General features: G+C 47.6%; 68 non-coding genes across 68 annotated transcripts; all 68 read right to left on the bottom strand.

The window, feature by feature from the left end:
• Positions 1-200: 200 nt before the first annotated feature.
• Positions 201-274, bottom strand: trnat-ugu (transfer RNA threonine (anticodon UGU)). The gene has a single exon. It is a non-coding gene; the product is annotated as a tRNA-Thr (tRNA).
• Positions 275-447: 173 nt separating this feature from the next.
• On the bottom strand, positions 448-521 carry trnat-agu (transfer RNA threonine (anticodon AGU)). The gene has a single exon. It is a non-coding gene; the product is annotated as a tRNA-Thr (tRNA).
• A 435-nt stretch (positions 522-956) lies between these two features.
• On the bottom strand, positions 957-1,046 carry trnar-ucu (transfer RNA arginine (anticodon UCU)). Its single transcript is given in 2 exon segments — positions 957-992; positions 1,010-1,046. It is a non-coding gene; the product is annotated as a tRNA-Arg (tRNA).
• A 182-nt stretch (positions 1,047-1,228) lies between these two features.
• trnat-ugu (transfer RNA threonine (anticodon UGU)) lies at positions 1,229-1,302 on the bottom strand. Its single transcript has one exon. It is a non-coding gene; the product is annotated as a tRNA-Thr (tRNA).
• A 173-nt stretch (positions 1,303-1,475) lies between these two features.
• On the bottom strand, positions 1,476-1,549 carry trnat-agu (transfer RNA threonine (anticodon AGU)). Its single transcript has one exon. It is a non-coding gene; the product is annotated as a tRNA-Thr (tRNA).
• A 435-nt stretch (positions 1,550-1,984) lies between these two features.
• Positions 1,985-2,074, bottom strand: trnar-ucu (transfer RNA arginine (anticodon UCU)). Its single transcript is given in 2 exon segments — positions 1,985-2,020; positions 2,038-2,074. It is a non-coding gene; the product is annotated as a tRNA-Arg (tRNA).
• A 183-nt stretch (positions 2,075-2,257) lies between these two features.
• Positions 2,258-2,331, bottom strand: trnat-ugu (transfer RNA threonine (anticodon UGU)). Its single transcript has one exon. It is a non-coding gene; the product is annotated as a tRNA-Thr (tRNA).
• Positions 2,332-2,504: 173 nt separating this feature from the next.
• Positions 2,505-2,578, bottom strand: trnat-cgu (transfer RNA threonine (anticodon CGU)). The gene has a single exon. It is a non-coding gene; the product is annotated as a tRNA-Thr (tRNA).
• A 693-nt stretch (positions 2,579-3,271) lies between these two features.
• trnat-ugu (transfer RNA threonine (anticodon UGU)) lies at positions 3,272-3,345 on the bottom strand. Its single transcript has one exon. It is a non-coding gene; the product is annotated as a tRNA-Thr (tRNA).
• A 173-nt stretch (positions 3,346-3,518) lies between these two features.
• Positions 3,519-3,592, bottom strand: trnat-agu (transfer RNA threonine (anticodon AGU)). Its single transcript has one exon. It is a non-coding gene; the product is annotated as a tRNA-Thr (tRNA).
• A 435-nt stretch (positions 3,593-4,027) lies between these two features.
• Positions 4,028-4,117, bottom strand: trnar-ucu (transfer RNA arginine (anticodon UCU)). The gene is given in 2 exon segments: positions 4,028-4,063; positions 4,081-4,117. It is a non-coding gene; the product is annotated as a tRNA-Arg (tRNA).
• A 182-nt stretch (positions 4,118-4,299) lies between these two features.
• trnat-ugu (transfer RNA threonine (anticodon UGU)) lies at positions 4,300-4,373 on the bottom strand. Its single transcript has one exon. It is a non-coding gene; the product is annotated as a tRNA-Thr (tRNA).
• A 173-nt stretch (positions 4,374-4,546) lies between these two features.
• On the bottom strand, positions 4,547-4,620 carry trnat-agu (transfer RNA threonine (anticodon AGU)). Its single transcript has one exon. It is a non-coding gene; the product is annotated as a tRNA-Thr (tRNA).
• A 435-nt stretch (positions 4,621-5,055) lies between these two features.
• Positions 5,056-5,145, bottom strand: trnar-ucu (transfer RNA arginine (anticodon UCU)). Its single transcript is given in 2 exon segments — positions 5,056-5,091; positions 5,109-5,145. It is a non-coding gene; the product is annotated as a tRNA-Arg (tRNA).
• Positions 5,146-5,327: 182 nt separating this feature from the next.
• Positions 5,328-5,401, bottom strand: trnat-ugu (transfer RNA threonine (anticodon UGU)). The gene has a single exon. It is a non-coding gene; the product is annotated as a tRNA-Thr (tRNA).
• Positions 5,402-5,574: 173 nt separating this feature from the next.
• Positions 5,575-5,648, bottom strand: trnat-agu (transfer RNA threonine (anticodon AGU)). The gene has a single exon. It is a non-coding gene; the product is annotated as a tRNA-Thr (tRNA).
• A 693-nt stretch (positions 5,649-6,341) lies between these two features.
• trnat-ugu (transfer RNA threonine (anticodon UGU)) lies at positions 6,342-6,415 on the bottom strand. Its single transcript has one exon. It is a non-coding gene; the product is annotated as a tRNA-Thr (tRNA).
• Positions 6,416-6,588: 173 nt separating this feature from the next.
• Positions 6,589-6,662, bottom strand: trnat-agu (transfer RNA threonine (anticodon AGU)). Its single transcript has one exon. It is a non-coding gene; the product is annotated as a tRNA-Thr (tRNA).
• Positions 6,663-7,336: 674 nt separating this feature from the next.
• On the bottom strand, positions 7,337-7,410 carry trnat-ugu (transfer RNA threonine (anticodon UGU)). The gene has a single exon. It is a non-coding gene; the product is annotated as a tRNA-Thr (tRNA).
• A 173-nt stretch (positions 7,411-7,583) lies between these two features.
• Positions 7,584-7,657, bottom strand: trnat-agu (transfer RNA threonine (anticodon AGU)). Its single transcript has one exon. It is a non-coding gene; the product is annotated as a tRNA-Thr (tRNA).
• Positions 7,658-7,830: 173 nt separating this feature from the next.
• trnat-cgu (transfer RNA threonine (anticodon CGU)) lies at positions 7,831-7,904 on the bottom strand. The gene has a single exon. It is a non-coding gene; the product is annotated as a tRNA-Thr (tRNA).
• A 670-nt stretch (positions 7,905-8,574) lies between these two features.
• On the bottom strand, positions 8,575-8,648 carry trnat-ugu (transfer RNA threonine (anticodon UGU)). Its single transcript has one exon. It is a non-coding gene; the product is annotated as a tRNA-Thr (tRNA).
• A 173-nt stretch (positions 8,649-8,821) lies between these two features.
• On the bottom strand, positions 8,822-8,895 carry trnat-agu (transfer RNA threonine (anticodon AGU)). Its single transcript has one exon. It is a non-coding gene; the product is annotated as a tRNA-Thr (tRNA).
• Positions 8,896-9,330: 435 nt separating this feature from the next.
• trnar-ucu (transfer RNA arginine (anticodon UCU)) lies at positions 9,331-9,420 on the bottom strand. The gene is given in 2 exon segments: positions 9,331-9,366; positions 9,384-9,420. It is a non-coding gene; the product is annotated as a tRNA-Arg (tRNA).
• A 183-nt stretch (positions 9,421-9,603) lies between these two features.
• trnat-ugu (transfer RNA threonine (anticodon UGU)) lies at positions 9,604-9,677 on the bottom strand. The gene has a single exon. It is a non-coding gene; the product is annotated as a tRNA-Thr (tRNA).
• Positions 9,678-9,850: 173 nt separating this feature from the next.
• Positions 9,851-9,924, bottom strand: trnat-cgu (transfer RNA threonine (anticodon CGU)). The gene has a single exon. It is a non-coding gene; the product is annotated as a tRNA-Thr (tRNA).
• A 416-nt stretch (positions 9,925-10,340) lies between these two features.
• On the bottom strand, positions 10,341-10,430 carry trnar-ucu (transfer RNA arginine (anticodon UCU)). The gene is given in 2 exon segments: positions 10,341-10,376; positions 10,394-10,430. It is a non-coding gene; the product is annotated as a tRNA-Arg (tRNA).
• Positions 10,431-10,613: 183 nt separating this feature from the next.
• On the bottom strand, positions 10,614-10,687 carry trnat-ugu (transfer RNA threonine (anticodon UGU)). Its single transcript has one exon. It is a non-coding gene; the product is annotated as a tRNA-Thr (tRNA).
• A 173-nt stretch (positions 10,688-10,860) lies between these two features.
• Positions 10,861-10,934, bottom strand: trnat-agu (transfer RNA threonine (anticodon AGU)). Its single transcript has one exon. It is a non-coding gene; the product is annotated as a tRNA-Thr (tRNA).
• Positions 10,935-11,369: 435 nt separating this feature from the next.
• trnar-ucu (transfer RNA arginine (anticodon UCU)) lies at positions 11,370-11,459 on the bottom strand. Its single transcript is given in 2 exon segments — positions 11,370-11,405; positions 11,423-11,459. It is a non-coding gene; the product is annotated as a tRNA-Arg (tRNA).
• A 183-nt stretch (positions 11,460-11,642) lies between these two features.
• Positions 11,643-11,716, bottom strand: trnat-ugu (transfer RNA threonine (anticodon UGU)). The gene has a single exon. It is a non-coding gene; the product is annotated as a tRNA-Thr (tRNA).
• A 173-nt stretch (positions 11,717-11,889) lies between these two features.
• trnat-agu (transfer RNA threonine (anticodon AGU)) lies at positions 11,890-11,963 on the bottom strand. Its single transcript has one exon. It is a non-coding gene; the product is annotated as a tRNA-Thr (tRNA).
• A 643-nt stretch (positions 11,964-12,606) lies between these two features.
• trnat-ugu (transfer RNA threonine (anticodon UGU)) lies at positions 12,607-12,680 on the bottom strand. The gene has a single exon. It is a non-coding gene; the product is annotated as a tRNA-Thr (tRNA).
• A 173-nt stretch (positions 12,681-12,853) lies between these two features.
• On the bottom strand, positions 12,854-12,927 carry trnat-agu (transfer RNA threonine (anticodon AGU)). Its single transcript has one exon. It is a non-coding gene; the product is annotated as a tRNA-Thr (tRNA).
• A 435-nt stretch (positions 12,928-13,362) lies between these two features.
• trnar-ucu (transfer RNA arginine (anticodon UCU)) lies at positions 13,363-13,452 on the bottom strand. The gene is given in 2 exon segments: positions 13,363-13,398; positions 13,416-13,452. It is a non-coding gene; the product is annotated as a tRNA-Arg (tRNA).
• A 182-nt stretch (positions 13,453-13,634) lies between these two features.
• On the bottom strand, positions 13,635-13,708 carry trnat-ugu (transfer RNA threonine (anticodon UGU)). Its single transcript has one exon. It is a non-coding gene; the product is annotated as a tRNA-Thr (tRNA).
• A 173-nt stretch (positions 13,709-13,881) lies between these two features.
• On the bottom strand, positions 13,882-13,955 carry trnat-agu (transfer RNA threonine (anticodon AGU)). The gene has a single exon. It is a non-coding gene; the product is annotated as a tRNA-Thr (tRNA).
• Positions 13,956-14,390: 435 nt separating this feature from the next.
• On the bottom strand, positions 14,391-14,480 carry trnar-ucu (transfer RNA arginine (anticodon UCU)). The gene is given in 2 exon segments: positions 14,391-14,426; positions 14,444-14,480. It is a non-coding gene; the product is annotated as a tRNA-Arg (tRNA).
• A 183-nt stretch (positions 14,481-14,663) lies between these two features.
• On the bottom strand, positions 14,664-14,737 carry trnat-ugu (transfer RNA threonine (anticodon UGU)). The gene has a single exon. It is a non-coding gene; the product is annotated as a tRNA-Thr (tRNA).
• A 173-nt stretch (positions 14,738-14,910) lies between these two features.
• On the bottom strand, positions 14,911-14,984 carry trnat-cgu (transfer RNA threonine (anticodon CGU)). The gene has a single exon. It is a non-coding gene; the product is annotated as a tRNA-Thr (tRNA).
• Positions 14,985-15,419: 435 nt separating this feature from the next.
• On the bottom strand, positions 15,420-15,509 carry trnar-ucu (transfer RNA arginine (anticodon UCU)). The gene is given in 2 exon segments: positions 15,420-15,455; positions 15,473-15,509. It is a non-coding gene; the product is annotated as a tRNA-Arg (tRNA).
• A 182-nt stretch (positions 15,510-15,691) lies between these two features.
• On the bottom strand, positions 15,692-15,765 carry trnat-ugu (transfer RNA threonine (anticodon UGU)). The gene has a single exon. It is a non-coding gene; the product is annotated as a tRNA-Thr (tRNA).
• A 173-nt stretch (positions 15,766-15,938) lies between these two features.
• On the bottom strand, positions 15,939-16,012 carry trnat-agu (transfer RNA threonine (anticodon AGU)). Its single transcript has one exon. It is a non-coding gene; the product is annotated as a tRNA-Thr (tRNA).
• A 435-nt stretch (positions 16,013-16,447) lies between these two features.
• Positions 16,448-16,537, bottom strand: trnar-ucu (transfer RNA arginine (anticodon UCU)). Its single transcript is given in 2 exon segments — positions 16,448-16,483; positions 16,501-16,537. It is a non-coding gene; the product is annotated as a tRNA-Arg (tRNA).
• Positions 16,538-16,719: 182 nt separating this feature from the next.
• Positions 16,720-16,793, bottom strand: trnat-ugu (transfer RNA threonine (anticodon UGU)). Its single transcript has one exon. It is a non-coding gene; the product is annotated as a tRNA-Thr (tRNA).
• Positions 16,794-16,966: 173 nt separating this feature from the next.
• On the bottom strand, positions 16,967-17,040 carry trnat-agu (transfer RNA threonine (anticodon AGU)). The gene has a single exon. It is a non-coding gene; the product is annotated as a tRNA-Thr (tRNA).
• A 696-nt stretch (positions 17,041-17,736) lies between these two features.
• On the bottom strand, positions 17,737-17,810 carry trnat-ugu (transfer RNA threonine (anticodon UGU)). The gene has a single exon. It is a non-coding gene; the product is annotated as a tRNA-Thr (tRNA).
• Positions 17,811-17,983: 173 nt separating this feature from the next.
• Positions 17,984-18,057, bottom strand: trnat-agu (transfer RNA threonine (anticodon AGU)). The gene has a single exon. It is a non-coding gene; the product is annotated as a tRNA-Thr (tRNA).
• A 399-nt stretch (positions 18,058-18,456) lies between these two features.
• trnar-ucu (transfer RNA arginine (anticodon UCU)) lies at positions 18,457-18,546 on the bottom strand. The gene is given in 2 exon segments: positions 18,457-18,492; positions 18,510-18,546. It is a non-coding gene; the product is annotated as a tRNA-Arg (tRNA).
• Positions 18,547-18,728: 182 nt separating this feature from the next.
• On the bottom strand, positions 18,729-18,802 carry trnat-ugu (transfer RNA threonine (anticodon UGU)). Its single transcript has one exon. It is a non-coding gene; the product is annotated as a tRNA-Thr (tRNA).
• Positions 18,803-18,975: 173 nt separating this feature from the next.
• trnat-cgu (transfer RNA threonine (anticodon CGU)) lies at positions 18,976-19,049 on the bottom strand. Its single transcript has one exon. It is a non-coding gene; the product is annotated as a tRNA-Thr (tRNA).
• Positions 19,050-19,484: 435 nt separating this feature from the next.
• On the bottom strand, positions 19,485-19,574 carry trnar-ucu (transfer RNA arginine (anticodon UCU)). Its single transcript is given in 2 exon segments — positions 19,485-19,520; positions 19,538-19,574. It is a non-coding gene; the product is annotated as a tRNA-Arg (tRNA).
• A 183-nt stretch (positions 19,575-19,757) lies between these two features.
• On the bottom strand, positions 19,758-19,831 carry trnat-ugu (transfer RNA threonine (anticodon UGU)). Its single transcript has one exon. It is a non-coding gene; the product is annotated as a tRNA-Thr (tRNA).
• A 173-nt stretch (positions 19,832-20,004) lies between these two features.
• Positions 20,005-20,078, bottom strand: trnat-cgu (transfer RNA threonine (anticodon CGU)). The gene has a single exon. It is a non-coding gene; the product is annotated as a tRNA-Thr (tRNA).
• A 676-nt stretch (positions 20,079-20,754) lies between these two features.
• Positions 20,755-20,828, bottom strand: trnat-ugu (transfer RNA threonine (anticodon UGU)). The gene has a single exon. It is a non-coding gene; the product is annotated as a tRNA-Thr (tRNA).
• Positions 20,829-21,001: 173 nt separating this feature from the next.
• On the bottom strand, positions 21,002-21,075 carry trnat-agu (transfer RNA threonine (anticodon AGU)). The gene has a single exon. It is a non-coding gene; the product is annotated as a tRNA-Thr (tRNA).
• Positions 21,076-21,474: 399 nt separating this feature from the next.
• Positions 21,475-21,564, bottom strand: trnar-ucu (transfer RNA arginine (anticodon UCU)). The gene is given in 2 exon segments: positions 21,475-21,510; positions 21,528-21,564. It is a non-coding gene; the product is annotated as a tRNA-Arg (tRNA).
• Positions 21,565-21,746: 182 nt separating this feature from the next.
• Positions 21,747-21,820, bottom strand: trnat-ugu (transfer RNA threonine (anticodon UGU)). Its single transcript has one exon. It is a non-coding gene; the product is annotated as a tRNA-Thr (tRNA).
• Positions 21,821-21,993: 173 nt separating this feature from the next.
• trnat-cgu (transfer RNA threonine (anticodon CGU)) lies at positions 21,994-22,067 on the bottom strand. Its single transcript has one exon. It is a non-coding gene; the product is annotated as a tRNA-Thr (tRNA).
• Positions 22,068-22,502: 435 nt separating this feature from the next.
• On the bottom strand, positions 22,503-22,592 carry trnar-ucu (transfer RNA arginine (anticodon UCU)). Its single transcript is given in 2 exon segments — positions 22,503-22,538; positions 22,556-22,592. It is a non-coding gene; the product is annotated as a tRNA-Arg (tRNA).
• Positions 22,593-22,774: 182 nt separating this feature from the next.
• Positions 22,775-22,848, bottom strand: trnat-ugu (transfer RNA threonine (anticodon UGU)). The gene has a single exon. It is a non-coding gene; the product is annotated as a tRNA-Thr (tRNA).
• Positions 22,849-23,021: 173 nt separating this feature from the next.
• On the bottom strand, positions 23,022-23,095 carry trnat-agu (transfer RNA threonine (anticodon AGU)). The gene has a single exon. It is a non-coding gene; the product is annotated as a tRNA-Thr (tRNA).
• Positions 23,096-23,530: 435 nt separating this feature from the next.
• Positions 23,531-23,620, bottom strand: trnar-ucu (transfer RNA arginine (anticodon UCU)). The gene is given in 2 exon segments: positions 23,531-23,566; positions 23,584-23,620. It is a non-coding gene; the product is annotated as a tRNA-Arg (tRNA).
• A 183-nt stretch (positions 23,621-23,803) lies between these two features.
• On the bottom strand, positions 23,804-23,877 carry trnat-ugu (transfer RNA threonine (anticodon UGU)). The gene has a single exon. It is a non-coding gene; the product is annotated as a tRNA-Thr (tRNA).
• A 173-nt stretch (positions 23,878-24,050) lies between these two features.
• On the bottom strand, positions 24,051-24,124 carry trnat-agu (transfer RNA threonine (anticodon AGU)). The gene has a single exon. It is a non-coding gene; the product is annotated as a tRNA-Thr (tRNA).
• A 435-nt stretch (positions 24,125-24,559) lies between these two features.
• trnar-ucu (transfer RNA arginine (anticodon UCU)) lies at positions 24,560-24,649 on the bottom strand. The gene is given in 2 exon segments: positions 24,560-24,595; positions 24,613-24,649. It is a non-coding gene; the product is annotated as a tRNA-Arg (tRNA).
• A 183-nt stretch (positions 24,650-24,832) lies between these two features.
• On the bottom strand, positions 24,833-24,906 carry trnat-ugu (transfer RNA threonine (anticodon UGU)). Its single transcript has one exon. It is a non-coding gene; the product is annotated as a tRNA-Thr (tRNA).
• A 173-nt stretch (positions 24,907-25,079) lies between these two features.
• Positions 25,080-25,153, bottom strand: trnat-cgu (transfer RNA threonine (anticodon CGU)). The gene has a single exon. It is a non-coding gene; the product is annotated as a tRNA-Thr (tRNA).
• Between the last annotated feature and the right edge of the window lie 202 nt (positions 25,154-25,355).

Genomic DNA, 25,355 nt, shown 5'->3' with positions numbered 1-25,355 from the left:
GTGGGACTCGAACCCACAACCTGATTATGTGGTTGGGCCACTTGATGGTTTTTCATCTGGGCATTTCCAACACTGTAATGCTTTTCACTCTGCGGGCAGAAAAGACAGGTGCTCTAGCCTCTGCACAAATTTAAACTGGATTCAAGGTCTCAAGGCTCTCTGTCCAAGAACAATCCCAAAGAGCAAAGTCAGCTGGATAGAGGCACCGCTGGGATTCGAACCCAGGATCTCCTGTTTACAAGACAGGCGCTTTGACCAACTAAGCCACGGCGCCTTGATGCTATGATTTGTTATCTTGGGACACTGTCCTTCAACAACAGCTCAGGGATGGTTTGCAAGTGGAAACAATTGCAAAGGAAGCCTCAGTTTCACCGTTTGTGGTCAGTTCTCAGAAAAGCAAAGAATTGCGAGGGTTCAAGGCCTTGCGAAACAGAAGGGCACAGTCAAAGGCACCACTGGGATTCGAACCCAGGATCTCCTGTTTACTAGACAGGCGCTTTAACCAACTAAGCCACAGCGCCTGCCAGCCTGTGCACAAAAAAGATGCAAATCGTGGACCAGGCCTTGGACAGCATAAACTAGTTTGTTGACAACTGCGTGGGGGGTGGCCAGCCAGCCTCTGTGATTATTGGCCAACCATGTTCAGCTGGACTCCTAGAACCCACATCAAACATGTTTATGGAGCTCCATTCACAAGAGCTGCAAAGACCATCTAAGCAGCGGGAAGAGAAAGGAAGTCTGGCACCACTCTGTGGTGACTGCCAGTCCTTGTGTGCAAGAGCCAAGAGGTTTTGGTAAGCAAATGTAGTAGTAAACAAAACAGACAACATTTTGAAGCCTTTCAACTACATTGACATTATTTGAAATGAACACGTTGAGAACAAGAGGCCTCAAAAGCTTTCTGTTAACTGAGGGCAACACTGTACAGTATGGGGTTGACAAAAGGGCTAAAGGTACGACTCTGGTGGGACTCGAACCCACAACCTTTGAATGCCCTCATTTTGCAATCTAGAAGTCCAATGCGCTATCCATTGCGCCACAGAGCCCACATGATTATGTGGTTGGGCCACTTGATGGTTTTTCATCTGGGCATTTCCAACAATGTAATGCTTTTCACTCTGCGGGCAGAAAAGACAGGTGCTCTAGCCTCTGCACAATTTAAACTGGATTCAAGGTCTCAAGGCTCTCTGTCCAAGAACAATCCCAAAGAGCAAAGCTAGCTGGATAGAGGCACCGCTGGGATTCGAACTCAGGATCTCCTGTTTACAAGACAGGCGCTTTGACCAACTAAGCCACGGCGCCTTGATGCTATGATTTGTTATCTTGGGACACTGTCCTTCAACAACAGCTCAGGGATGGTTTGCAAGTGGAAGCAATTGCAAAGGAAGCCTCAGTTTCACCGTTTGTGGTCAGTTCTCAGAAAAGCAAAGAATTGCGAGGGTTCAAGGCCTTGCGAAACAGAAGGGCACAGTCAAAGGGACCACTGGGATTCGAACCCAGGATCTCCTGTTTACTAGACAGGCGCTTTAACCAACTAAGCCACAGCGCCTGCCAGCCTGTGCACAAAAAAGATGCAAATCGTGGACCAGGCCTTAGACAGCATAAACTAGTTTGTTGACAACTGCGTGGGGGGTGGCCAGCCAGCCTCTGTGATTATTGGCCAACCATGTTCAGCTGGACTCCTAGAACCCACATCAAACATGTTTATGGAGCTCCATTCACAAGAGCTGCAAAGACCATCTAAGCAGCGGGAAGAGAAAGGAAGTCTGGCACCACTCTGTGGTGACTGCCAGTCCTTGTGTGCAAGAGCCAAGAGGTTTTGGTAAGCAAATGTAGTAGTAAACAAAACAGACAACATTTTGAAGCCTTTCAACTACATTGACATTATTTGAAATGAACACGTTGAGAACAAGAGGCCTCAAAAGCTTTCTGTTAACTGAGGGCAACACTGTACAGTATGGGGTTGACAAAAGGGCTAAAGGTACGACTCTGGTGGGACTCGAACCCATAACCTTTGAATGTCCTCATTTTGCAATCTAGAAGTCCAATGCGCTATCCATTGCGCCACAGAGCCCACATGATTATGTGGTTGGGCCACTTGATGGTTTTTCATCTGGGCATTTCCAACACTGTAATGCTTTTCACTCTGCGGGCAGAAAAGACAGGTGCTCTAGCCTCTGCACAAATTTAAACTGGATTCAAGGTCTCAAGGCTCTCTGTCCAAGAACAATCCCAAAGAGCAAAGTCAGCTGGATAGAGGCACCGCTGGGATTCGAACCCAGGATCTCCTGTTTACAAGACAGGCGCTTTGACCAACTAAGCCACGGCGCCTTGATGCTATGATTTGTTATCTTGGGACACTGTCCTTCAACAACAGCTCAGGGATGGTTTGCAAGTGGAAACAATTGCAAAGGAAGCCTCAGTTTCACAGTTTGCGGTCAGTTCTCAGAAAAGCAAAGAATTGCAAGGGTTCAAGGCCTTGCGAAACAGAAGGGCAGAGTCAAAGGCACCGCTGCGATTTGAACCCAGGATCTCCTGTTTACGAGACAGGCGCTTTAACCAACTAAGCCACAGCACCTGCCAGCCTGTGCACAAAAAAGATGCAAATCGTGGACCAGGCCTTGGACAGCATAAACTAGTTTGTTGACAACTGTGTGGGGGGTGGCCAGCCAGCCTCTGTGATTATTGGCCAACCATGTTCAGCTGGACTCCTAGAACCCACATCAAACATGTTTATGGAGCTCCATTCACAAGAGCTGCAAAGACCATCTAAGCAGCGGGAAGAGAAAGGAAGTCTGGCACCACTCTGTGGTGACTGCCAGTCCTTGTGTGCAAGAGCCAAGAGGTTTTGGTAAGCAAATGTAGTAGTAAACAAAACAGACAACATTTTGAAGCCTTTCAACTACATTGACATTATTTGAAATGAACACGTTGAGAACAAGAGGCCTCAAAAGCTTTCTGTTAACTGAGGGCAACACTGTACAGTATGGGGTTGACAAAACGGCTAAAGGGACTCGAACCCACAACCTTTGCATGTCCTCATATTGCAATCTAGAAATCCAATGCGCTATCCATTGCGCCAGAGAACCCACATGATTGTGTGGTTGGGCCACTTGATGGTTTTTCATCTGGGCATTCCCAACACTGTAATGCTTTTCACTCTGCGGGCAGAAAAGACAGGCGCTCTAGCCTCTGCACAATTTAAACTGAATTCAAAGTCTCAAGGCTCTCTGTCCAAGAACAATCCCAAAGAACAAAGTCAGCTGGATAGAGGCACCGTTGGGATTCGAACCCAGGACCTCCTGTTTACAAGACAGGCGCTTTGACCAACTAAGCCACGGCGCTTTGATGCTATGATTTGTTATCCTGGGACACTGTCCTTCAACAACAGCTCAGGGATGGTTTGCAAGTGGAAGAAATTGCAAAGCAAGCCTCAGTTTCACCGTTTGTGGTCAGTTATCAGAAAAGCAAAGAATTACGAGGGTTCAAGGCCTTGCGAAACAGAAGGGCACAGTCAAAGGCACCGCTGGGATTCGAACCCAGGATCTCCTGTTTACTAGACAGGCGCTTTAACCAACTAAGCCACAGCGCCTGCCAGCCTGTGCACAAAAAAGATGCAAATCGTGGACCAGGCCTTGGACAGCATAAACTAGTTTGTTGACAACTGCGTGGGGGGTGGCCAGCCAGCCTCTGTGATTATTGGCCAACCATGTTCAGCTGGACTCCTAGAACCCACATCAAACATGTTTATGGAGCTCCATTCACAAGAGCTGCAAAGACCATCTAAGCAGCGGGAAGAGAAAGGAAGTCTGGCACCACTCTGTGGTGACTGCCAGTCCTTGTGTGCAAGAGCCAAGAGGTTTTGGTAAGCAAATGTAGTAGTAAACAAAACAGACAACATTTTGAAGCCTTTCAACTACATTGACATTATTTGAAATGAACACGTTGAGAACAAGAGGCCTCAAAAGCTTTCTGTTAACTGAGGGCAACACTGTACAGTATGGGGTTGACAAAAGGGCTAAAGGTACGACTCTGGTGGGACTCGAACCCACAACCTTTGAATGCCCTCATTTTGCAATCTAGAAGTCCAATGCGCTATCCATTGCGCCACAGAGCCCACATGATTATGTGGTTGGGCCACTTGATGGTTTTTCATCTGGGCATTTCCAACAATGTAATGCTTTTCACTCTGCGGGCAGAAAAGACAGGTGCTCTAGCCTCTGCACAATTTAAACTGGATTCAAGGTCTCAAGGCTCTCTGTCCAAGAACAATCCCAAAGAGCAAAGCTAGCTGGATAGAGGCACCGCTGGGATTCGAACCCAGGATCTCCTGTTTACAAGACAGGCGCTTTGACCAACTAAGCCACGGCGCCTTGATGCTATGATTTGTTATCTTGGGACACTGTCCTTCAACAACAGCTCAGGGATGGTTTGCAAGTGGAAGCAATTGCAAAGGAAGCCTCAGTTTCACCGTTTGTGGTCAGTTCTCAGAAAAGCAAAGAATTGCGAGGGTTCAAGGCCTTGCGAAACAGAAGGGCACAGTCAAAGGCACCACTGGGATTCGAACCCAGGATCTCCTGTTTACTAGACAGGCGCTTTAACCAACTAAGCCACAGCGCCTGCCAGCCTGTGCACAAAAAAGATGCAAATCGTGGACCAGGCCTTGGACAGCATAAACTAGTTTGTTGACAACTGCGTGGGGGGTGGCCAGCCAGCCTCTGTGATTATTGGCCAACCATGTTCAGCTGGACTCCTAGAACCCACATCAAACATGTTTATGGAGCTCCATTCACAAGAGCTGCAAAGACCATCTAAGCAGTGGGAAGAGAAAGGAAGTCTGGCACCACTCTGTGGTGACTGCCAGTCCTTGTGTGCAAGAGCCAAGAGGTTTTGGTAAGCAAATGTAGTAGTAAACAAAACAGACAACATTTTGAAGCCTTTCAACTACATTGACATTATTTGAAGTGAACACGTTGAGAACAAGAGGCCTCAAAAGCTTTCTGTTAACTGAGGGCAACACTGTACAGTATGGGGTTGACAAAAGGGCTAAAGGTACGACTCTGGTGGGACTCGAACCCACAACCTTTGAATGTCCTCATTTTGCAATCTAGAAGTCCAATGCGCTATCCATTGCGCCACAGAGCCCACATGATTATGTGGTTGGGCCACTTGATGGTTTTTCATCTGGGCATTTCCAACACTGTAATGCTTTTCACTCTGCGGGCAGAAAAGACAGGTGCTCTAGCCTCTGCACAATTTAAACTGGATTCAAGGTATCAAGGCTCTCTGTCCAAGCACAATCCCAAAGAGCAAAGTCAGCTGGATAGAGGCACAGCTGGGATACGAACCCAGGATCTCCTGTTTACAAGACAGGCGCTTTGACCAACTAAGCCACAGCGCCTTGATGCTATGATTTGTTATCTTGGGACACTGTCCTTCAACAACAGCTCAGGGATGGTTTGCAAGTGGAAGCAATTGCAAAGGAAGCCTCAGTTTCACCGTTTGTGGTCAGTTCTCAGAAAAGCAAAGAATTGCGAGGGTTCAAGGCCTTGCGAAACAGAAGGGCACATTCAAAGGCACCGCTGGGATTCGAACCCAGGATCTCCTGTTTACTAGACAGGCGCTTTAACCAACTAAGCCACAGCGCCTGCCAGCCTGTGCACAAAAAAGATGCAAATCGTGGACCAGGCCTTGGACAGCATAAACTAGTTTGTTGACAACTGCGTGGGGGGTGGCCAGCCAGCCTCTGTGATTATTGGCCAACCATGTTCAGCTGGACTCCTAGAACCCACATCAAACATGTTTATGGAGCTCCATTCACAAGAGCTGCAAAGACCATCTAAGCAGCGGGAAGAGAAAGGAAGTCTGGCACCACTCTGTGGTGACTGCCAGTCCTTGTGTGCAAGAGCCAAGAGGTTTTGGTAAGCAAATGTAGTAGTAAACAAAACAGACAACATTTTGAAGCCTTTCAACTACATTGACATTATTTGAAATGAACACGTTGAGAACAAGAGGCCTCAAAAGCTTTCTGTTAACTGAGGGCAACACTGTACAGTATGGGGTTGACAAAACGGCTAAAGGGACTCGAACCCACAACCTTTGCATGTCCTCATATTGCAATCTAGAAATCCAATGCGCTATCCATTGCGCCAGAGAACCCACATGATTGTGTGGTTGGGCCACTTGATGGTTTTTCATCTGGGCATTCCCAACACTGTAATGCTTTTCACTCTGCGGGCAGAAAAGACAGGCGCTCTAGCCTCTGCACAATTTAAACTGAATTCAAAGTCTCAAGGCTCTCTGTCCAAGAACAATCCCAAAGAACAAAGTCAGCTGGATAGAGGCACCGTTGGGATTCGAACCCAGGACCTCCTGTTTACAAGACAGGCGCTTTGACCAACTAAGCCACGGCGCTTTGATGCTATGATTTGTTATCCTGGGACACTGTCCTTCAACAACAGCTCAGGGATGGTTTGCAAGTGGAAGAAATTGCAAAGCAAGCCTCAGTTTCACCGTTTGTGGTCAGTTATCAGAAAAGCAAAGAATTACGAGGGTTCAAGGCCTTGCGAAACAGAAGGGCACAGTCAAAGGCACCGCTGGGATTCGAACCCAGGATCTCCTGTTTACTAGACAGGCGCTTTAACCAACTAAGCCACAGCGCCTGCCAGCCTGTGCACAAAAAAGATGCAAATCGTGGACCAGGACTTGGACAGCATAAACTATGGGGTGGCCAGCCAGCCTCTGTGATTATTGGCCAACCATGTTCAGCAGGACTCCTAGAACCCACAACAAACATGTTTATGGAGCTCCATGCACAAGAGCTGCAAAGACCATCTAAGCAGCGGGAAGAGAAAGGAAGTCTGGCACCACTCTGTGGTGACTGCCAGTCCTTGTGTGCAAGAGCCAAGAGATTTTGGTAAGCAAATGTAGTAGTAAACAAAACAGACAACATTTTGAAGCCTTTCAACTACATTGACATTATTTGAAATGAACACGTTGAGAACAAGAGGCCTCAAAAGCTTTCTGTTAATTGAGGGCAACACTGTACAGTATGGGGTTGACAAAAGGGCTAAAGGGACTCGAACCCACGACCTTTGAATGTCCTAATTTTGCAATCTAGAAGTCCAATGCGCTATCCATTGCGCCAGAGAACCCACATGACTGTGTGGTTGGGCCACTTGATGGTTTTTCATCTGGGCATTTCCAACACTGTAATGCTTTTCACTCTGCGGGCAGAAAAGACAGGTGCTCTAGCCTCTGCACAATTTAAACTGGATTCAAAGTCTCAAGGCTCTCTGTCCAAGAACAATCCCAAAGAGCAAAGTCAGCTGGATAGAGGCACCGCTGGGATTCGAACCCAGGATCTCCTGTTTACAAGACAGGCGCTTTGACCAGCTAAGCCACGGCGCCTTGATGCCAAGATCTGTTATCTTGGGACACTGTCCTTCAACAACAGCTCAGGGATGGTTTGCAAGTGGAAGAAATTGCAAAGCAAGCCTCAGTTTCACCGTTTGTGGTCAGTTCTCAGAAAAGCAAAGAATTGCGAGGGTTCAAGGCCTTGCGAAACAGAAGGGCACAGTCAAAGGCACCGCTGGGATTCGAACCCAGGATCTCCTGTTTACTAGACAGGCGCTTTGACCAACTAAGCCACGGCGCCTTGATGCTATGATTTGTTATCTTGGGACACTGTCCTTCAACAACAGCTCAGGGATGGTTTGCAAGTGGAAACAATTGCAAAGGAAGCCTCAGTTTCACCGTTTGTGGTCAGTTCTCAGAAAAGCAAAGAATTGCGAGGGTTCAAGGCCTTGCGAAACAGAAGGGCACAGTCAAAGGCACTGCTGGGATTCGAACCCAGGATCTCCTGTTAACGAGACCGGCGCTTTAACCAACTAAGCCACAGCGCCTGCCTGTGCACAAAAAAGATGCAAATCGTGGACCAGGCCTTGGACAGCATAAACTGTGGGGTGGCCAGCCAGCCTCTGTGATTATTGGCCAACCATGTTCAGCAGGACTCCTAGAACCCACAACAAACATGTTTATGGAGCTCCATGCACAAGAGCTGCAAAGACCATCTAAGCATCGGGAAGAGAAAGGAAGTCTGGCACCACTCTGTGGTGACTGCCAGTCCTTGTGTGCAAGAGCCAAGAGATTTTGGTAAGCAAATGTAGTAGTAAACAAAACAGACAACATTTTGAAGCCTTTCAACTACATTGACATTATTTGAAATGAACACGTTGAGAACAAGAGGCCTCAAAAGCTTTCTGTTAACTGAGGGCAACACTGTACAGTATGGGGTTGACAAAACGGCTAAAGGGACTCGAACCCACAACCTTTGCATGTCCTCATATTGCAATCTAGAAATCCAATGCGCTATCCATTGCGCCAGAGAACCCACATGATTGTGTGGTTGGGCCACTTGATGGTTTTTCATCTGGGCATTCCCAACACTGTAATGCTTTTCACTCTGCGGGCAGAAAAGACAGGCGCTCTAGCCTCTGCACAATTTAAACTGAATTCAAAGTCTCAAGGCTCTCTGTCCAAGAACAATCCCAAAGAGCAAAGCTAGCTGGATAGAGGCACCGCTGGGATTCGAACCCAGGATCTCCTGTTTACAAGACAGGCGCTTTGACCAACTAAGCCACGGCACCTTGATGCTATGATTTGTTATCTTGGGACACTGTCCTTCAACAACAGCTCAGGGATGGTTTGCAAGTGGAAGCAATTGCAAAGGAAGCCTCAGTTTCACCGTTTGTGGTCAGTTCTCAGAAAAGCAAAGAATTGCGAGGGTTCAAGGCCTTGCGAAACAGAAGGGCACAGTCAAAGGCACCACTGGGATTCGAACCCAGGATCTCCTGTTTACTAGACAGGCGCTTTAACCAACTAAGCCACAGCGCCTGCCAGCCTGTGCACAAAAAAGATGCAAATCGTGGACCAGGCCTTGGACAGCATAAACTAGTTTGTTGACAACTGCGTGGGGGGTGGCCAGCCAGCCTCTGTGATTATTGGCCAACCATGTTCAGCTGGACTCCTAGAACCCACATCAAACATGTTTATGGAGCTCCATTCACAAGAGCTGCAAAGACCATCTAAGCAGCGGGAAGAGAAAGGAAGTCTGGCACCACTCTGTGGTGACTGCCAGTCCTTGTGTGCAAGAGCCAAGAGGTTTTGGTAAGCAAATGTAGTAGTAAACAAAACAGACAACATTTTGAAGCCTTTCAACTACATTGACATTATTTGAAATGAACACGTTGAGAACAAGAGGCCTCAAAAGCTTTCTGTTAACTGAGGGCAACACTGTACAGTATGGGGTTGACAAAAGGGCTAAAGGTACGACTCTGGTGGGACTCGAACCCACAACCTTTGAATGTCCTCATTTTGCAATCTAGAAGTCCAATGCGCTATCCATTGCGCCACAGAGCCCACATGATTATGTGGTTGGGCCACTTGATGGTTTTTCATCTGGGCATTTCCAACACTGTAATGCTTTTCACTCTGCGGGCAGAAAAGACAGGTGCTCTAGCCTCTGCACAAATTTAAACTGGATTCAAGGTCTCAAGGCTCTCTGTCCAAAAACAATCCCAAAGAGCAAAGTCAGCTGGATAGAGGCACCGCTGGGATTCGAACCCAGGATCTCCTGTTTACAAGACAGGCGCTTTGACCAACTAAGCCACGGCGCCTTGATGCTATGATTTGTTATCTTGGGACACTGTCCTTCAACAACAGCTCAGGGATGGTTTGCAAGTGGAAACAATTGCAAAGGAAGCCTCAGTTTCACAGTTTGCGGTCAGTTCTCAGAAAAGCAAAGAATTGCAAGGGTTCAAGGCCTTGCGAAACAGAAGGGCACAGTCAAAGGCACCGCTGGGATTTGAACCCAGGATCTCCTGTTTACGAGACAGGCGCTTTAACCAACTAAGCCACAGCGCCTGCCAGCATGTGCACAAAAAAGATGCAAATCGTGGACCAGGCCTTGGACAGCATAAACTATGGGGTGGCCAGCCAGCCTCTGTGATTATTGGCCAACCATGTTCAGCAGGACTCCTAGAACCCACAACAAACATGTTTATGGAGCTCCATTCACAACAGCTGCAAAGACCATCTAAGCAGCGGGAAGAGAAAGGAAGTCTGGCACCACTCTGTGGTGACTGCCAGTCCATGTGTGCAAGAGCCAAGAGGTTTTGGTAAGCAAATGTAGTAGTAAACAAAACAGACAACATTTTGAAGCCTTTCAACTACATTGACATTATTTGAAATGAACACGTTGAGAACAAGAGGCCTCAAAAGCTTTCTGTTAACTGAGGGCAACACTGTACAGTATGGGGTTGACAAAAGGGCTAAAGGTACGACTCTGGTGGGACTCGAACCCACAACCTTTGAATGTCCTCATTTTGCAATCTAGAAGTCCAATGCGCTATCCATTGCGCCACAGAGCCCACATGATTATGTGGTTGGGCCACTTGATGGTTTTTCATCTGGGCATTTCCAACACTGTAATGCTTTTCACTCTGCGGGCAGAAAAGACAGGTGCTCTAGCCTCTGCACAAATTTAAACTGGATTCAAGGTCTCAAGGCTCTCTGTCCAAGAACAATCCCAAAGAGCAAAGTCAGCTGGATAGAGGCACCGCTGGGATTCGAACCCAGGATCTCCTGTTTACAAGACAGGCGCTTTGACCAACTAAGCCACGGCGCCTTGATGCTATGATTTGTTATCTTGGGACACTGTCCTTCAACAACAGCTCAGGGATGGTTTGCAAGTGGAAACAATTGCAAAGGAAGCCTCAGTTTCACCGTTTGTGGTCAGTTCTCAGAAAAGCAAAGAATTGCGAGGGTTCAAGGCCTTGCGAAACAGAAGGGCACAGTCAAAGGCACCACTGGGATTCGAACCCAGGATCTCCTGTTTACTAGACAGGCGCTTTAACCAACTAAGCCACAGCGCCTGCCAGCCTGTGCACAAAAAAGATGCAAATCGTGGACCAGGCCTTGGACAGCATAAACTAGTTTGTTGACAACTGCGTGGGGGGTGGCCAGCCAGCCTCTGTGATTATTGGCCAACCATGTTCAGCTGGACTCCTAGAACCCACATCAAACATGTTTATGGAGCTCCATTCACAAGAGCTGCAAAGACCATCTAAGCAGCGGGAAGAGAAAGGAAGTCTGGCACCACTCTGTGGTGACTGCCAGTCCTTGTGTGCAAGAGCCAAGAGGTTTTGGTAAGCAAATGTAGTAGTAAACAAAACAGACAACATTTTGAAGCCTTTCAACTACATTGACATTATTTGAAATGAACACGTTGAGAACAAGAGGCCTCAAAAGCTTTCTGTTAACTGAGGGCAACACTGTACAGTATGGGGTTGACAAAAGGGCTAAAGGTACGACTCTGGTGGGACTCGAACCCACAACCTTTGAATGTCCTCATTTTGCAATCTAGAAGTCCAATGCGCTATCCATTGCGCCACAGAGCCCACATGATTATGTGGTTGGGCCACTTGATGGTTTTTCATCTGGGCATTTCCAACACTGTAATGCTTTTCACTCTGCGGGCAGAAAAGACAGGTGCTCTAGCCTCTGCACAAATTTAAACTGGATTCAAGGTCTCAAGGCTCTCTGTCCAAGAACAATCCCAAAGAGCAAAGTCAGCTGGATAGAGGCACCGCTGGGATTCGAACCCAGGATCTCCTGTTTACAAGACAGGCGCTTTGACCAACTAAGCCACGGCGCCTTGATGCTATGATTTGTTATCTTGGGACACTGTCCTTCAACAACAGCTCAGGGATGGTTTGCAAGTGGAAACAATTGCAAAGGAAGCCTCAGTTTCACCGTTTGTGGTCAGTTCTCAGAAAAGCAAAGAATTGCGAGGGTTCAAGGCCTTGCGAAACAGAAGGGCACAGTCAAAGGCACCACTGGGATTCGAACCCAGGATCTCCTGTTTACTAGACAGGCGCTTTAACCAACTAAGCCACAGCGCCTGCCAGCCTGTGCACAAAAAAGATGCAAATCGTGGACCAGGCCTTGGACAGCATAAACTAGTTTGTTGACAACTGCGTGGGGGGTGGCCAGCCAGCCTCTGTGATTATTGGCCAACCATGTTCAGCTGGACTCCTAGAACCCACATCAAACATGTTTATGGAGCTCCATTCACAAGAGCTGCAAAGACCATCTAAGCAGCGGGAAGAGAAAGGAAGTCTGGCACCACTCTGTGGTGACTGCCAGTCCTTGTGTGCAAGAGCCAAGAGGTTTTGGTAAGCAAATGTAGTAGTAAACAAAACAGACAACATTTTGAAGCCTTTCAACTACATTGACATTATTTGAAATGAACACGTTGAGAACAAGAGGCCTCAAAAGCTTTCTGTTAACTGAGGGCAACACTGTACAGTATGGGGTTGACAAAAGGGCTAAAGGTACGACTCTGGTGGGACTCGAACCCACAACCTGATTATGTGGTTGGGCCACTTGATGGTTTTTCATCTGGGCATTTCCAACACTGTAATGCTTTTCACTCTGCGGGCAGAAAAGACAGGTGCTCTAGCCTCTGCACAAATTTAAACTGGATTCAAGGTCTCAAGGCTCTCTGTCCAAGAACAATCCCAAAGAGCAAAGTCAGCTGGATAGAGGCACCGCTGGGATTCGAACCCAGGATCTCCTGTTTACAAGACAGGCGCTTTGACCAACTAAGCCACGGCGCCTTGATGCTATGATTTGTTATCTTGGGACACTGTCCTTCAACAACAGCTCAGGGATGGTTTGCAAGTGGAAACAATTGCAAAGGAAGCCTCAGTTTCACCGTTTGTGGTCAGTTCTCAGAAAAGCAAAGAATTGCGAGGGTTCAAGGCCTTGCGAAACAGAAGGGCACAGTCAAAGGCACCACTGGGATTCGAACCCAGGATCTCCTGTTTACTAGACAGGCGCTTTAACCAACTAAGCCACAGCGCCTGCCAGCCTGTGCACAAAAAAGATGCAAATCGTGGACCAGGCCTTGGACAGCATAAACTAGTTTGTTGACAACTGCGTGGGGGGTGGCCAGCCAGCCTCTGTGATTATTGGCCAACCATGTTCAGCTGGACTCCTAGAACCCACATCAAACATGTTTATGGAGCTCCATTCACAAGAGCTGCAAAGACCATCTAAGCAGCGGGAAGAGAAAGGAAGTCTGGCACCACTCTGTGGTGACTGCCAGTCCTTGTGTGCAAGAGCCAAGAGGTTTTGGTAAGCAAATGTAGTAGTAAACAAAACAGACAACATTTTGAAGCCTTTCAACTACATTGACATTATTTGAAATGAACACGTTGAGAACAAGAGGCCTCAAAAGCTTTCTGTTAACTGAGGGCAACACTGTACAGTATGGGGTTGACAAAAGGGCTAAAGGTACGACTCTGGTGGGACTCGAACCCACAACCTTTGAATGCCCTCATTTTGCAATCTAGAAGTCCAATGCGCTATCCATTGCGCCACAGAGCCCACATGATTATGTGGTTGGGCCACTTGATGGTTTTTCATCTGGGCATTTCCAACAATGTAATGCTTTTCACTCTGCGGGCAGAAAAGACAGGTGCTCTAGCCTCTGCACAATTTAAACTGGATTCAAGGTCTCAAGGCTCTCTGTCCAAGAACAATCCCAAAGAGCAAAGCTAGCTGGATAGAGGCACCGCTGGGATTCGAACTCAGGATCTCCTGTTTACAAGACAGGCGCTTTGACCAACTAAGCCACGGCGCCTTGATGCTATGATTTGTTATCTTGGGACACTGTCCTTCAACAACAGCTCAGGGATGGTTTGCAAGTGGAAGCAATTGCAAAGGAAGCCTCAGTTTCACCGTTTGTGGTCAGTTCTCAGAAAAGCAAAGAATTGCGAGGGTTCAAGGCCTTGCGAAACAGAAGGGCACAGTCAAAGGGACCACTGGGATTCGAACCCAGGATCTCCTGTTTACTAGACAGGCGCTTTAACCAACTAAGCCACAGCGCCTGCCAGCCTGTGCACAAAAAAGATGCAAATCGTGGACCAGGCCTTAGACAGCATAAACTAGTTTGTTGACAACTGCGTGGGGGGTGGCCAGCCAGCCTCTGTGATTATTGGCCAACCATGTTCAGCTGGACTCCTAGAACCCACATCAAACATGTTTATGGAGCTCCATTCACAAGAGCTGCAAAGACCATCTAAGCAGCGGGAAGAGAAAGGAAGTCTGGCACCACTCTGTGGTGACTGCCAGTCCTTGTGTGCAAGAGCCAAGAGGTTTTGGTAAGCAAATGTAGTAGTAAACAAAACAGACAACATTTTGAAGCCTTTCAACTACATTGACATTATTTGAAATGAACACGTTGAGAACAAGAGGCCTCAAAAGCTTTCTGTTAACTGAGGGCAACACTGTACAGTATGGGGTTGACAAAAGGGCTAAAGGTACGACTCTGGTGGGACTCGAACCCATAACCTTTGAATGTCCTCATTTTGCAATCTAGAAGTCCAATGCGCTATCCATTGCGCCACAGAGCCCACATGATTATGTGGTTGGGCCACTTGATGGTTTTTCATCTGGGCATTTCCAACACTGTAATGCTTTTCACTCTGCGGGCAGAAAAGACAGGTGCTCTAGCCTCTGCACAAATTTAAACTGGATTCAAGGTCTCAAGGCTCTCTGTCCAAGAACAATCCCAAAGAGCAAAGTCAGCTGGATAGAGGCACCGCTGGGATTCGAACCCAGGATCTCCTGTTTACAAGACAGGCGCTTTGACCAACTAAGCCACGGCGCCTTGATGCTATGATTTGTTATCTTGGGACACTGTCCTTCAACAACAGCTCAGGGATGGTTTGCAAGTGGAAACAATTGCAAAGGAAGCCTCAGTTTCACAGTTTGCGGTCAGTTCTCAGAAAAGCAAAGAATTGCAAGGGTTCAAGGCCTTGCGAAACAGAAGGGCAGAGTCAAAGGCACCGCTGCGATTTGAACCCAGGATCTCCTGTTTACGAGACAGGCGCTTTAACCAACTAAGCCACAGCACCTGCCAGCCTGTGCACAAAAAAGATGCAAATCGTGGACCAGGCCTTGGACAGCATAAACTAGTTTGTTGACAACTGTGTGGGGGGTGGCCAGCCAGCCTCTGTGATTATTGGCCAACCATGTTCAGCTGGACTCCTAGAACCCACATCAAACATGTTTATGGAGCTCCATTCACAAGAGCTGCAAAGACCATCTAAGCAGCGGGAAGAGAAAGGAAGTCTGGCACCACTCTGTGGTGACTGCCAGTCCTTGTGTGCAAGAGCCAAGAGGTTTTGGTAAGCAAATGTAGTAGTAAACAAAACAGACAACATTTTGAAGCCTTTCAACTACATTGACATTATTTGAAATGAACACGTTGAGAACAAGAGGCCTCAAAAGCTTTCTGTTAACTGAGGGCAACACTGTACAGTATGGGGTTGACAAAAGGGCTAAAGGTACGACTCTGGTGGGACTCGAACCCACAACCTTTGAATGCCCTCATTTTGCAATCTAGAAGTCCAATGCGCTATCCATTGCACCACAGAGCCCACATGACTATGTTGTTGGGCCACTTGATGGTTTTTCATCTGGGCATTTCCAACAATGTAATGCTTTTCACTCTGCGGGCAGAAAAGACAGGTGCTCTAGCCTCTGCACAATTTAAACTGGATTCAAGGTCTCAAGGCTCTCTGTCCAAGAACAATCCCAAAGAGCAAAGCTAGCTGGATAGAGGCACCGCTGGGATTCGAACCCAGGATCTCCTGTTTACAAGACAGGCGCTTTGACCAACTAAGCCACGGCGCCTTGATGCTATGATTTGTTATCTTGGGACACTGTCCTTCAACAACAGCTCAGGGATGGTTTGCAAGTGGAAGCAATTGCAAAGGAAGAATCAGTTTCACCGTTTGTGGTCAGTTCTCAGAAAAGCAAAGAATTGCGAGGGTTCAAGGCCTTGCGAAACAGAAGGGCACAGTCAAAGGCACCACTGGGATTCGAACCCAGGATCTCCTGTTTACTAGACAGGCGCTTTAACCAACTAAGCCACAGCGCCTGCCAGCCTGTGCACAAAAAAGATGCAAATCGTGGACCAGGCCTTGGACAGCATAAACTAGTTTGTTGACAACTGCATGGGGGGTGGCCAGCCAGCCTCTGTGATTATTGGCCAACCATGTTCAGCTGGACTCCTAGAACCCACATCAAACATGTTTATGGAGCTCCATTCACAAGAGCTGCAAAGACCATCTAAGCAGCGGGAAGAGAAAGGAAGTCTGGCACCACTCTGTGGTGACTGCCAGTCCTTGTGTGCAAGAGCCAAGAGGTTTTGGTAAGCAAATGTAGTAGTAAACAAAACAGACAACATTTTGAAGCCTTTCAACTACATTGACATTATTTGAAATGAACACGTTGAGAACAAGAGGCCTCAAAAGCTTTCTGTTAACTGAGGGCAACACTGTACAGTATGGGGTTGACAAAAGGGCTAAAGGTACGACTCTGGTGGGACTCGAACCCACAACCTTTGAATGCCCTCATTTTGCAATCTAGAAGTCCAATGCGCTATCCATTGCGCCACAGAGCCCACATGATTATGTGGTTGGGCCACTTGATGGTTTTTCATCTGGGCATTTCCAACAATGTAATGCTTTTCACTCTGCGGGCAGAAAAGACAGGTGCTCTAGCCTCTGCACAATTTAAACTGGATTCAAGGTCTCAAGGCTCTCTGTCCAAGAACAATCCCAAAGAGCAAAGCTAGCTGGATAGAGGCACCGCTGGGATTCGAACCCAGGATCTCCTGTTTACAAGACAGGCGCTTTGACCAACTAAGCCACGGCGCCTTGATGCTATGATTTGTTATCTTGGGACACTGTCCTTCAACAACAGCTCAGGGATGGTTTGCAAGTGGAAGCAATTGCAAAGGAAGCCTCAGTTTCACCGTTTGTGGTCAGTTCTCAGAAAAGCAAAGAATTGCGAGGGTTCAAGGCCTTGCGAAACAGAAGGGCACAGTCAAAGGCACCACTGGGATTCGAACCCAGGATCTCCTGTTTACTAGACAGGCGCTTTAACCAACTAAGCCACAGCGCCTGCCAGCCTGTGCACAAAAAAGATGCAAATCGTGGAGCAGGCCTTGGACAGCATAAACTAGTTTGTTGACAACTGCGTGGGGGGTGGCCAGCCAGCCTCTGTGATTATTGGCCAACCATGTTCAGCTGGACTCCTAGAACCCACATCAAACATGTTTATGGAGCTCCATTCACAAGAGCTGCAAAGACCATCTAAGCAGCGGGAAGAGAAAGGAAGTCTGGCACCACTCTGTGGTGACTGCCAGTCCATGTGTGCAAGAGCCAAGAGGTTTTGGTAAGCAAATGTAGTAGTAAACAAAACAGACAACATTTTGAAGCCTTTCAACTACATTGACATTATTTGAAATGAACACGTTGAAAACAAGAGGCCTCAAAAGCTTTCTGTTAACTGAGGGCAACACTGTACAGTATGGGGTTGACAAAAGGGCTAAAGGTACGACTCGAACCCACAACCTTTGAATGTCCTCATTTTGCAATCTAGAAGTCCAATGCGCTATCCATTGCGCCACAGAGCCCACATGATTATGTGGTTGGGCCACTTGATGGTTTTTCATCTGGGCATTTCCAACACTGTAATGCTTTTCACTCTGCGGGCAGAAAAGACAGGTGCTCTAGCCTCTGCACAATTTAAACTGGATTCAAGGTCTCAAGGCTCTCTGTCCAAGAACAATCCCAAAGAGCAAAGTTAGCTGGATAGAGGCACCGCTGGGATTCGAGCCCACGATCTCCTGTTTACAAGACAGGCGCTTTGACCAACTAAGCCACGGCACCTTGATGCTATGATTTGTTATCTTGGGACACTGTCCTTCAACAACAGCTCAGGGATGGTTTGCAAGTGGAAGCAATTGCAAAGGAAGCCTCAGTTTCACCGTTTGTGGTCAGTTCTCAGAAAAGCAAAGAATTGCGAGGGTTCAAGGCCTTGCGAAACAGAAGGGCACAGTCAAAGGCACCACTGGGATTCGAACCCAGGATCTCCTGTTTACTAGACAGGCGCTTTAACCAACTAAGCCACAGCGCCTGCCAGCCTGTGCACAAAAAAGATGCAAATCGTGGACCAGGCCTTGGACAGCATAAACTAGTTTGTGACAACTGCGTGGGGGGTGGCCAGCCAGCCTCTGTGATTATTGGCCAACCATGTTCAGCTGGACTCCTAGAACCCACATCAAACATGTTTATGGAGCTCCATTCACAAGAGCTGCAAAGACCATCTAAGCAGCGGGAAGAGAAAGGAAGTCTGGCACCACTCTGTGGTGACTGCCAGTCCTTGTGTGCAAGAGCCAAGAGGTTTTGGTAAGCAAATGTAGTAGTAAACAAAACAGACAACATTTTGAAGCCTTTCAACTTCATTGACATTATTTGAAATGAACACGTTGAGAACAAGAGGCCTCAAAAGGGGTTGACAAAAGGGCTAAAGGTACGACTCTGGTGGGACTCGAACCCACAACCTTTGAATGCCCTCATTTTGCAATCTAGAAGTCCAATGCGCTATCCATTGCGCCACAGAACCCACATGATTATCTGGTTGGGCCACTTGATGTTTTTTCATCTGGGCATTTCCAACACTGTAATGCTTTTCACTCTGCGGGCAGAAAAGACAGGTGCTCTAGCCTCTGCACAATTTAAACTGGATTCAAGGTCTCAAGGCTCTCTGTCCAAGAACAATCCCAAAAAGCAAAGTTAGCTGGATAGAGGCACCGCTGGGATTCGAACCCAGGATCTCCTGTTTACAAGACAGGCGCTTTGACCAACTAAGCCACGGCGCCTTGATGCTATGATTTGTTATCTTGGGACACTGTCCTTCAACAACAGCTCAGGGATGGTTTGCAAGTGGAAACAATTGCAAAGGAAGCCTCAGTTTCACAGTTTGCGGTCAGTTCTCAGAAAAGCAAAGAATTGCGAGGGTTCAAGGCCTTGCGAAACAGAAGGGCACAGTCAAAGGCACCGCTGGGATTTGAACCCAGGATCTCCTGTTTACGAGACAGGCGCTTTAACCAACTAAGCCACAGCGCCTGCCAGCCTATGCACAAAAAAGATGCAAATCGTGGACCAGGCCTTGGACAGCATAAACTAGTTTGTTGACAACTGCGTGGGGGGTGGCCAGCCAGCCTCTGTGATTATTGGCCAACCATGTTCAGCTGGACTCCTAGAACCCACATCAAACATGTTTATGGAGCTCCATTCACAAGAGCTGCAAAGACCATCTAAGCAGCGGGAAGAGAAAGGAAGTCTGGCACCACTCTGTGGTGACTGCCAGTCCTTGTGTGCAAGAGCCAAGAGGTTTTGGTAAGCAAATGTAGTAGTAAACAAAACAGACAACATTTTGAAGCCTTTCAACTACATTGACATTATTTGAAATGAACACGTTGAGAACAAGAGGCCTCAAAAGCTTTCTGTTAACTGAGGGCAACACTGTACAGTATGGGGTTGACAAAAGGGCTAAAGGTACGACTCTGGTGGGACTCGAACCCACAACCTTTGAATGTCCTCATTTTGCAATCTAGAAGTCCAATGCGCTATCCATTGCGCCACAGAGCCCACATGATTATGTGGTTGGGCCACTTGATGGTTTTTCATCTGGGCATTTCCAACACTGTAATGCTTTTCACTCTGCGGGCAGAAAAGACAGGTGCTCTAGCCTCTGCACAAATTTAAACTGGATTCAAGGTCTCAAGGCTCTCTGTCCAAGAACAATCCCAAAGAGCAAAGTCAGCTGGATAGAGGCACCGCTGGGATTCGAACCCAGGATCTCCTGTTTACAAGACAGGCGCTTTGACCAACTAAGCCACGGCGCCTTGATGCTATGATTTGTTATCTTGGGACACTGTCCTTCAACAACAGCTCAGGGATGGTTTGCAAGTGGAAACAATTGCAAAGGAAGCCTCAGTTTCACAGTTTGCGGTCAGTTCTCAGAAAAGCAAAGAATTGCAAGGGTTCAAGGCCTTGCGAAACAGAAGGGCACAGTCAAAGGCACCGCTGGGATTTGAACCCAGGATCTCCTGTTTACGAGACAGGCGCTTTAACCAACTAAGCCACAGCGCCTGCCAGCATGTGCACAAAAAAGATGCAAATCGTGGACCAGGCCTTGGACAGCATAAACTATGGGGTGGCCAGCCAGCCTCTGTGATTATTGGCCAACCATGTTCAGCAGGACTCCTAGAACCCACAACAAACATGTTTATGGAGCTCCATTCACAACAGCTGCAAAGACCATCTAAGCAGCGGGAAGAGAAAGGAAGTCTGGCACCACTCTGTGGTGACTGCCAGTCCATGTGTGCAAGAGCCAAGAGGTTTTGGTAAGCAAATGTAGACAAAACAAAACAGACAACATTTTGAAGCCTTTCAACTACATTGACATTATTTGAAATGAACACGTTGAAAACAAGAGGCCTCAAAAGCTTTCTGTTAACTGAGGGCAACACTGTACAGTATGGGGTTGACAAAAGGGCTAAAGGTACGACTCGAACCCACAACCTTTGAATGTCCTCATTTTGCAATCTAGAAGTCCAATGCGCTATCCATTGCGCCACAGAGCCCACATGATTATGTGGTTGGGCCACTTGATGGTTTTTCATCTGGGCATTTCCAACACTGTAATGCTTTTCACTCTGCGGGCAGAAAAGACAGGTGCTCTAGCCTCTGCACAATTTAAACTGGATTCAAGGTCTCAAGGCTCTCTGTCCAAGAACAATCCCAAAGAGCAAAGTTAGCTGGATAGAGGCACCGCTGGGATTCGAGCCCACGATCTCCTGTTTACAAGACAGGCGCTTTGACCAACTAAGCCACGGCACCTTGATGCTATGATTTGTTATCTTGGGACACTGTCCTTCAACAACAGCTCAGGGATGGTTTGCAAGTGGAAGCAATTGCAAAGGAAGCCTCAGTTTCACCGTTTGTGGTCAGTTCTCAGAAAAGCAAAGAATTGCGAGGGTTCAAGGCCTTGCGAAACAGAAGGGCACAGTCAAAGGCACCACTGGGATTCGAACCCAGGATCTCCTGTTTACTAGACAGGCGCTTTAACCAACTAAGCCACAGCGCCTGCCAGCCTGTGCACAAAAAAGATGCAAATCGTGGACCAGGCCTTGGACAGCATAAACTAGTTTGTGACAACTGCGTGGGGGGTGGCCAGCCAGCCTCTGTGATTATTGGCCAACCATGTTCAGCTGGACTCCTAGAACCCACATCAAACATGTTTATGGAGCTCCATTCACAAGAGCTGCAAAGACCATCTAAGCAGCGGGAAGAGAAAGGAAGTCTGGCACCACTCTGTGGTGACTGCCAGTCCTTGTGTGCAAGAGCCAAGAGGTTTTGGTAAGCAAATGTAGTAGTAAACAAAACAGACAACATTTTGAAGCCTTTCAACTTCATTGACATTATTTGAAATGAACACGTTGAGAACAAGAGGCCTCAAAAGGGGTTGACAAAAGGGCTAAAGGTACGACTCTGGTGGGACTCGAACCCACAACCTTTGAATGCCCTCATTTTGCAATCTAGAAGTCCAATGCGCTATCCATTGCGCCACAGAACCCACATGATTATGTGGTTGGGCCACTTGATGTTTTTTCATCTGGGCATTTCCAACACTGTAATGCTTTTCACTCTGCGGGCAGAAAAGACAGGTGCTCTAGCCTCTGCACAATTTAAACTGGATTCAAGGTCTCAAGGCTCTCTGTCCAAGAACAATCCCAAAAAGCAAAGTTAGCTGGATAGAGGCACCGCTGGGATTCGAACCCAGGATCTCCTGTTTACAAGACAGGCGCTTTGACCAACTAAGCCACGGCGCCTTGATGCTATGATTTGTTATCTTGGGACACTGTCCTTCAACAACAGCTCAGGGATGGTTTGCAAGTGGAAGAAATTGCAAAGCAAGCCTCAGTTTCACCGTTTGTGGTCAGTTCTCAGAAAAGCAAAGAATTGCGAGGGTTCAAGGCCTTGCGAAACAGAAGGGCACAGTCAAAGGCACCGCTGGGATTCGAACCCAGGATCTCCTGTTTACGAGACAGGCGCTTTAACCAACTAAGCCACAGCGCCTGCCAGCCTATGCACAAAAAAGATGCAAATCGTGGACCAGGCCTTGGACAGCATAAACTAGTTTGTTGACAACTGCGTGGGGGGTGGCCAGCCAGCCTCTGTGATTATTGGCCAACCATGTTCAGCTGGACTCCTAGAACCCACATCAAACATGTTTATGGAGCTCCATTCACAAGAGCTGCAAAGACCATCTAAGCAGCGGGAAGAGAAAGGAAGTCTGGCACCACTCTGTGGTGACTGCCAGTCCTTGTGTGCAAGAGCCAAGAGGTTTTGGTAAGCAAATGTAGTAGTAAACAAAACAGACAACATTTTGAAGCCTTTCAACTACATTGACATTATTTGAAATGAACACGTTGAGAACAAGAGGCCTCAAAAGCTTTCTGTTAACTGAGGGCAACACTGTACAGTATGGGGTTGACAAAAGGGCTAAAGGTACGACTCTGGTGGGACTCGAACCCACAACCTTTGAATGCCCTCATTTTGCAATCTAGAAGTCCAATGCGCTATCCATTGCGCCACAGAGCCCACATGATTATGTGGTTGGGCCACTTGATGGTTTTTCATCTGGGCATTTCCAACAATGTAATGCTTTTCACTCTGCGGGCAGAAAAGACAGGTGCTCTAGCCTCTGCACAATTTAAACTGGATTCAAGGTCTCAAGGCTCTCTGTCCAAGAACAATCCCAAAGAGCAAAGCTAGCTGGATAGAGGCACCGCTGGGATTCGAACCCAGGATCTCCTGTTTACAAGACAGGCGCTTTGACCAACTAAGCCACGGCGCCTTGATGCTATGATTTGTTATCTTGGGACACTGTCCTTCAACAACAGCTCAGGGATGGTTTGCAAGTGGAAGCAATTGCAAAGGAAGCCTCAGTTTCACCGTTTGTGGTCAGTTCTCAGAAAAGCAAAGAATTGCGAGGGTTCAAGGCCTTGCGAAACAGAAGGGCACAGTCAAAGGCACCACTGGGATTCGAACCCAGGATCTCCTGTTTACTAGACAGGCGCTTTAACCAACTAAGCCACAGCGCCTGCCAGCCTGTGCACAAAAAAGATGCAAATCGTGGACCAGGCCTTGGACAGCATAAACTAGTTTGTTGACAACTGCGTGGGGGGTGGCCAGCCAGCCTCTGTGATTATTGGCCAACCATGTTCAGCTGGACTCCTAGAACCCACATCAAACATGTTTATGGAGCTCCATTCACAAGAGCTGCAAAGACCATCTAAGCAGCAGGAAGAGAAAGGAAGTCTGGCACCACTCTGTGGTGACTGCCAGTCCTTGTGTGCAAGAGCCAAGAGGTTTTGGTAAGCAAATGTAGTAGTAAACAAAACAGACAACATTTTGAAGCCTTTCAACTACATTGACATTATTTGAAATGAACACGTTGAGAACAAGAGGCCTCAAAAGCTTTCTGTTAACTGAGGGCAACACTGTACAGTATGGGGTTGACAAAAGGGCTAAAGGTACGACTCTGGTGGGACTCGAACCCACAACCTTTGAATGTCCTCATTTTGCAATCTAGAAGTCCAATGCGCTATCCATTGCGCCACAGAGCCCACATGATTATGTGGTTGGGCCACTTGATGGTTTTTCATCTGGGCATTTCCAACACTGTAATGCTTTTCACTCTGCGGGCAGAAAAGACAGGTGCTCTAGCCTCTGCACAAATTTAAACTGGATTCAAGGTCTCAAGGCTGTCTGTCCAAGAACAATCCCAAAGAGCAAAGTCAGCTGGATAGAGGCACCGCTGGGATTCGAACCCAGGATCTCCTGTTTACAAGACAGGCGCTTTGACCAACTAAGCCACGGCGCCTTGATGCTATGATTTGTTATCTTGGGACACTGTCCTTCAACAACAGCTCAGGGATGGTTTGCAAGTGGAAGCAATTGCAAAGGAAGCCTCAGTTTCACCGTTTGTGGTCAGTTCTCAGAAAAGCAAAGAATTGCGAGGGTTCAAGGCCTTGCGAAACAGAAGGGCACAGTCAAAGGCACCGCTGGGATTCGAACCCAGGATCTCCTGTTTACTAGACAGGCGCTTTAACCAACTAAGCCACAGCGCCTGCCAGCCTGTGCACAAAAAAGATGCAAATCGTGGACCAGGCCTTGGACAGCATAAACTAGTTTGTTGACAACTGCGTGGGGGGTGGCCAGCCAGCCTCTGTGATTATTGGCCAACCATGTTCAGCTGGACTCCTAGAACCCACATCAAACATGTTTATGGAGCTCCATTCACAAGAGCTGCAAAGACCATCTAAGCAGCAGGAAGAGAAAGGAAGTCTGGCACCACTCTGTGGTGACTGCCAGTCCTTGTGTGCAAGAGCCAAGAGGTTTTGGTAAGCAAATGTAGTAGTAAACAAAACAGACAACATTTTGAAGCCTTTCAACTACATTGACATTATTTGAAATGAACACGTTGAGAACAAGAGGCCTCAAAAGCTTTCTGTTAACTGAGGGCAACACTGTACAGTATGGGGTTGACAAAAGGGCTAAAGGTACGACTCTGGTGGGACTCGAACCCACAACCTTTGAATGTCCTCATTTTGCAATCTAGAAGTCCAATGCGCTATCCATTGCGCCACAGAGCCCACATGATTATGTGGTTGGGCCACTTGATGGTTTTTCATCTGGGCATTTCCAACACTGTAATGCTTTTCACTCTGCGGGCAGAAAAGACAGGTGCTCTAGCCTCTGCACAAATTTAAACTGGATTCAAGGTCTTAAGGCTCTCTGTCCAAGAACAATCCCAAAGAGCAAAGTCAGCTGGATAGAGGCACCGCTGGGATTCGAACCCAGGATCTCCTGTTTACAAGACAGGCGCTTTGACCAACTAAGCCACGGCGCCTTGATGCTATGATTTGTTATCTTGGGACACTGTCCTTCAACAACAGCTCAGGGATGGTTTGCAAGTGGAAACAATTGCAAAGGAAGCCTCAGTTTCACAGTTTGCGGTCAGTTCTCAGAAAAGCAAAGAATTGCAAGGGTTCAAGGCCTTGCGAAACAGAAGGGCACAGTCAAAGGCACCGCTGGGATTTGAACCCAGGATCTCCTGTTTACGAGACAGGCGCTTTAACCAACTAAGCCACAGCGCCTGCCAGCATGTGCACAAAAAAGATGCTAATCGTGGACCAGGCCTTGGACAGCATAAACTATGGGGTGGCCAGCCAGCCTCTGTGATTATTGGCCAACCATGTTCAGCAGGACTCCTAGAACCCACAACAAACATGTTTATGGAGCTCCATTCACAACAGCTGCAAAGACCATCTAAGCAGCGGGAAGAGAAAGGAAGTCTGG

Source organism: Pimephales promelas, chromosome 16, assembly GCF_988280905.1.
Source record: "Pimephales promelas chromosome 16, fPimPro1.hap1.1, whole genome shotgun sequence".
Lineage (NCBI taxonomy): Eukaryota > Metazoa > Chordata > Actinopteri > Cypriniformes > Leuciscidae > Pimephales > Pimephales promelas.
Note: the sequence above shows the minus strand (reverse complement) of the source record. Positions and strands in the feature narration are given on the sequence as shown.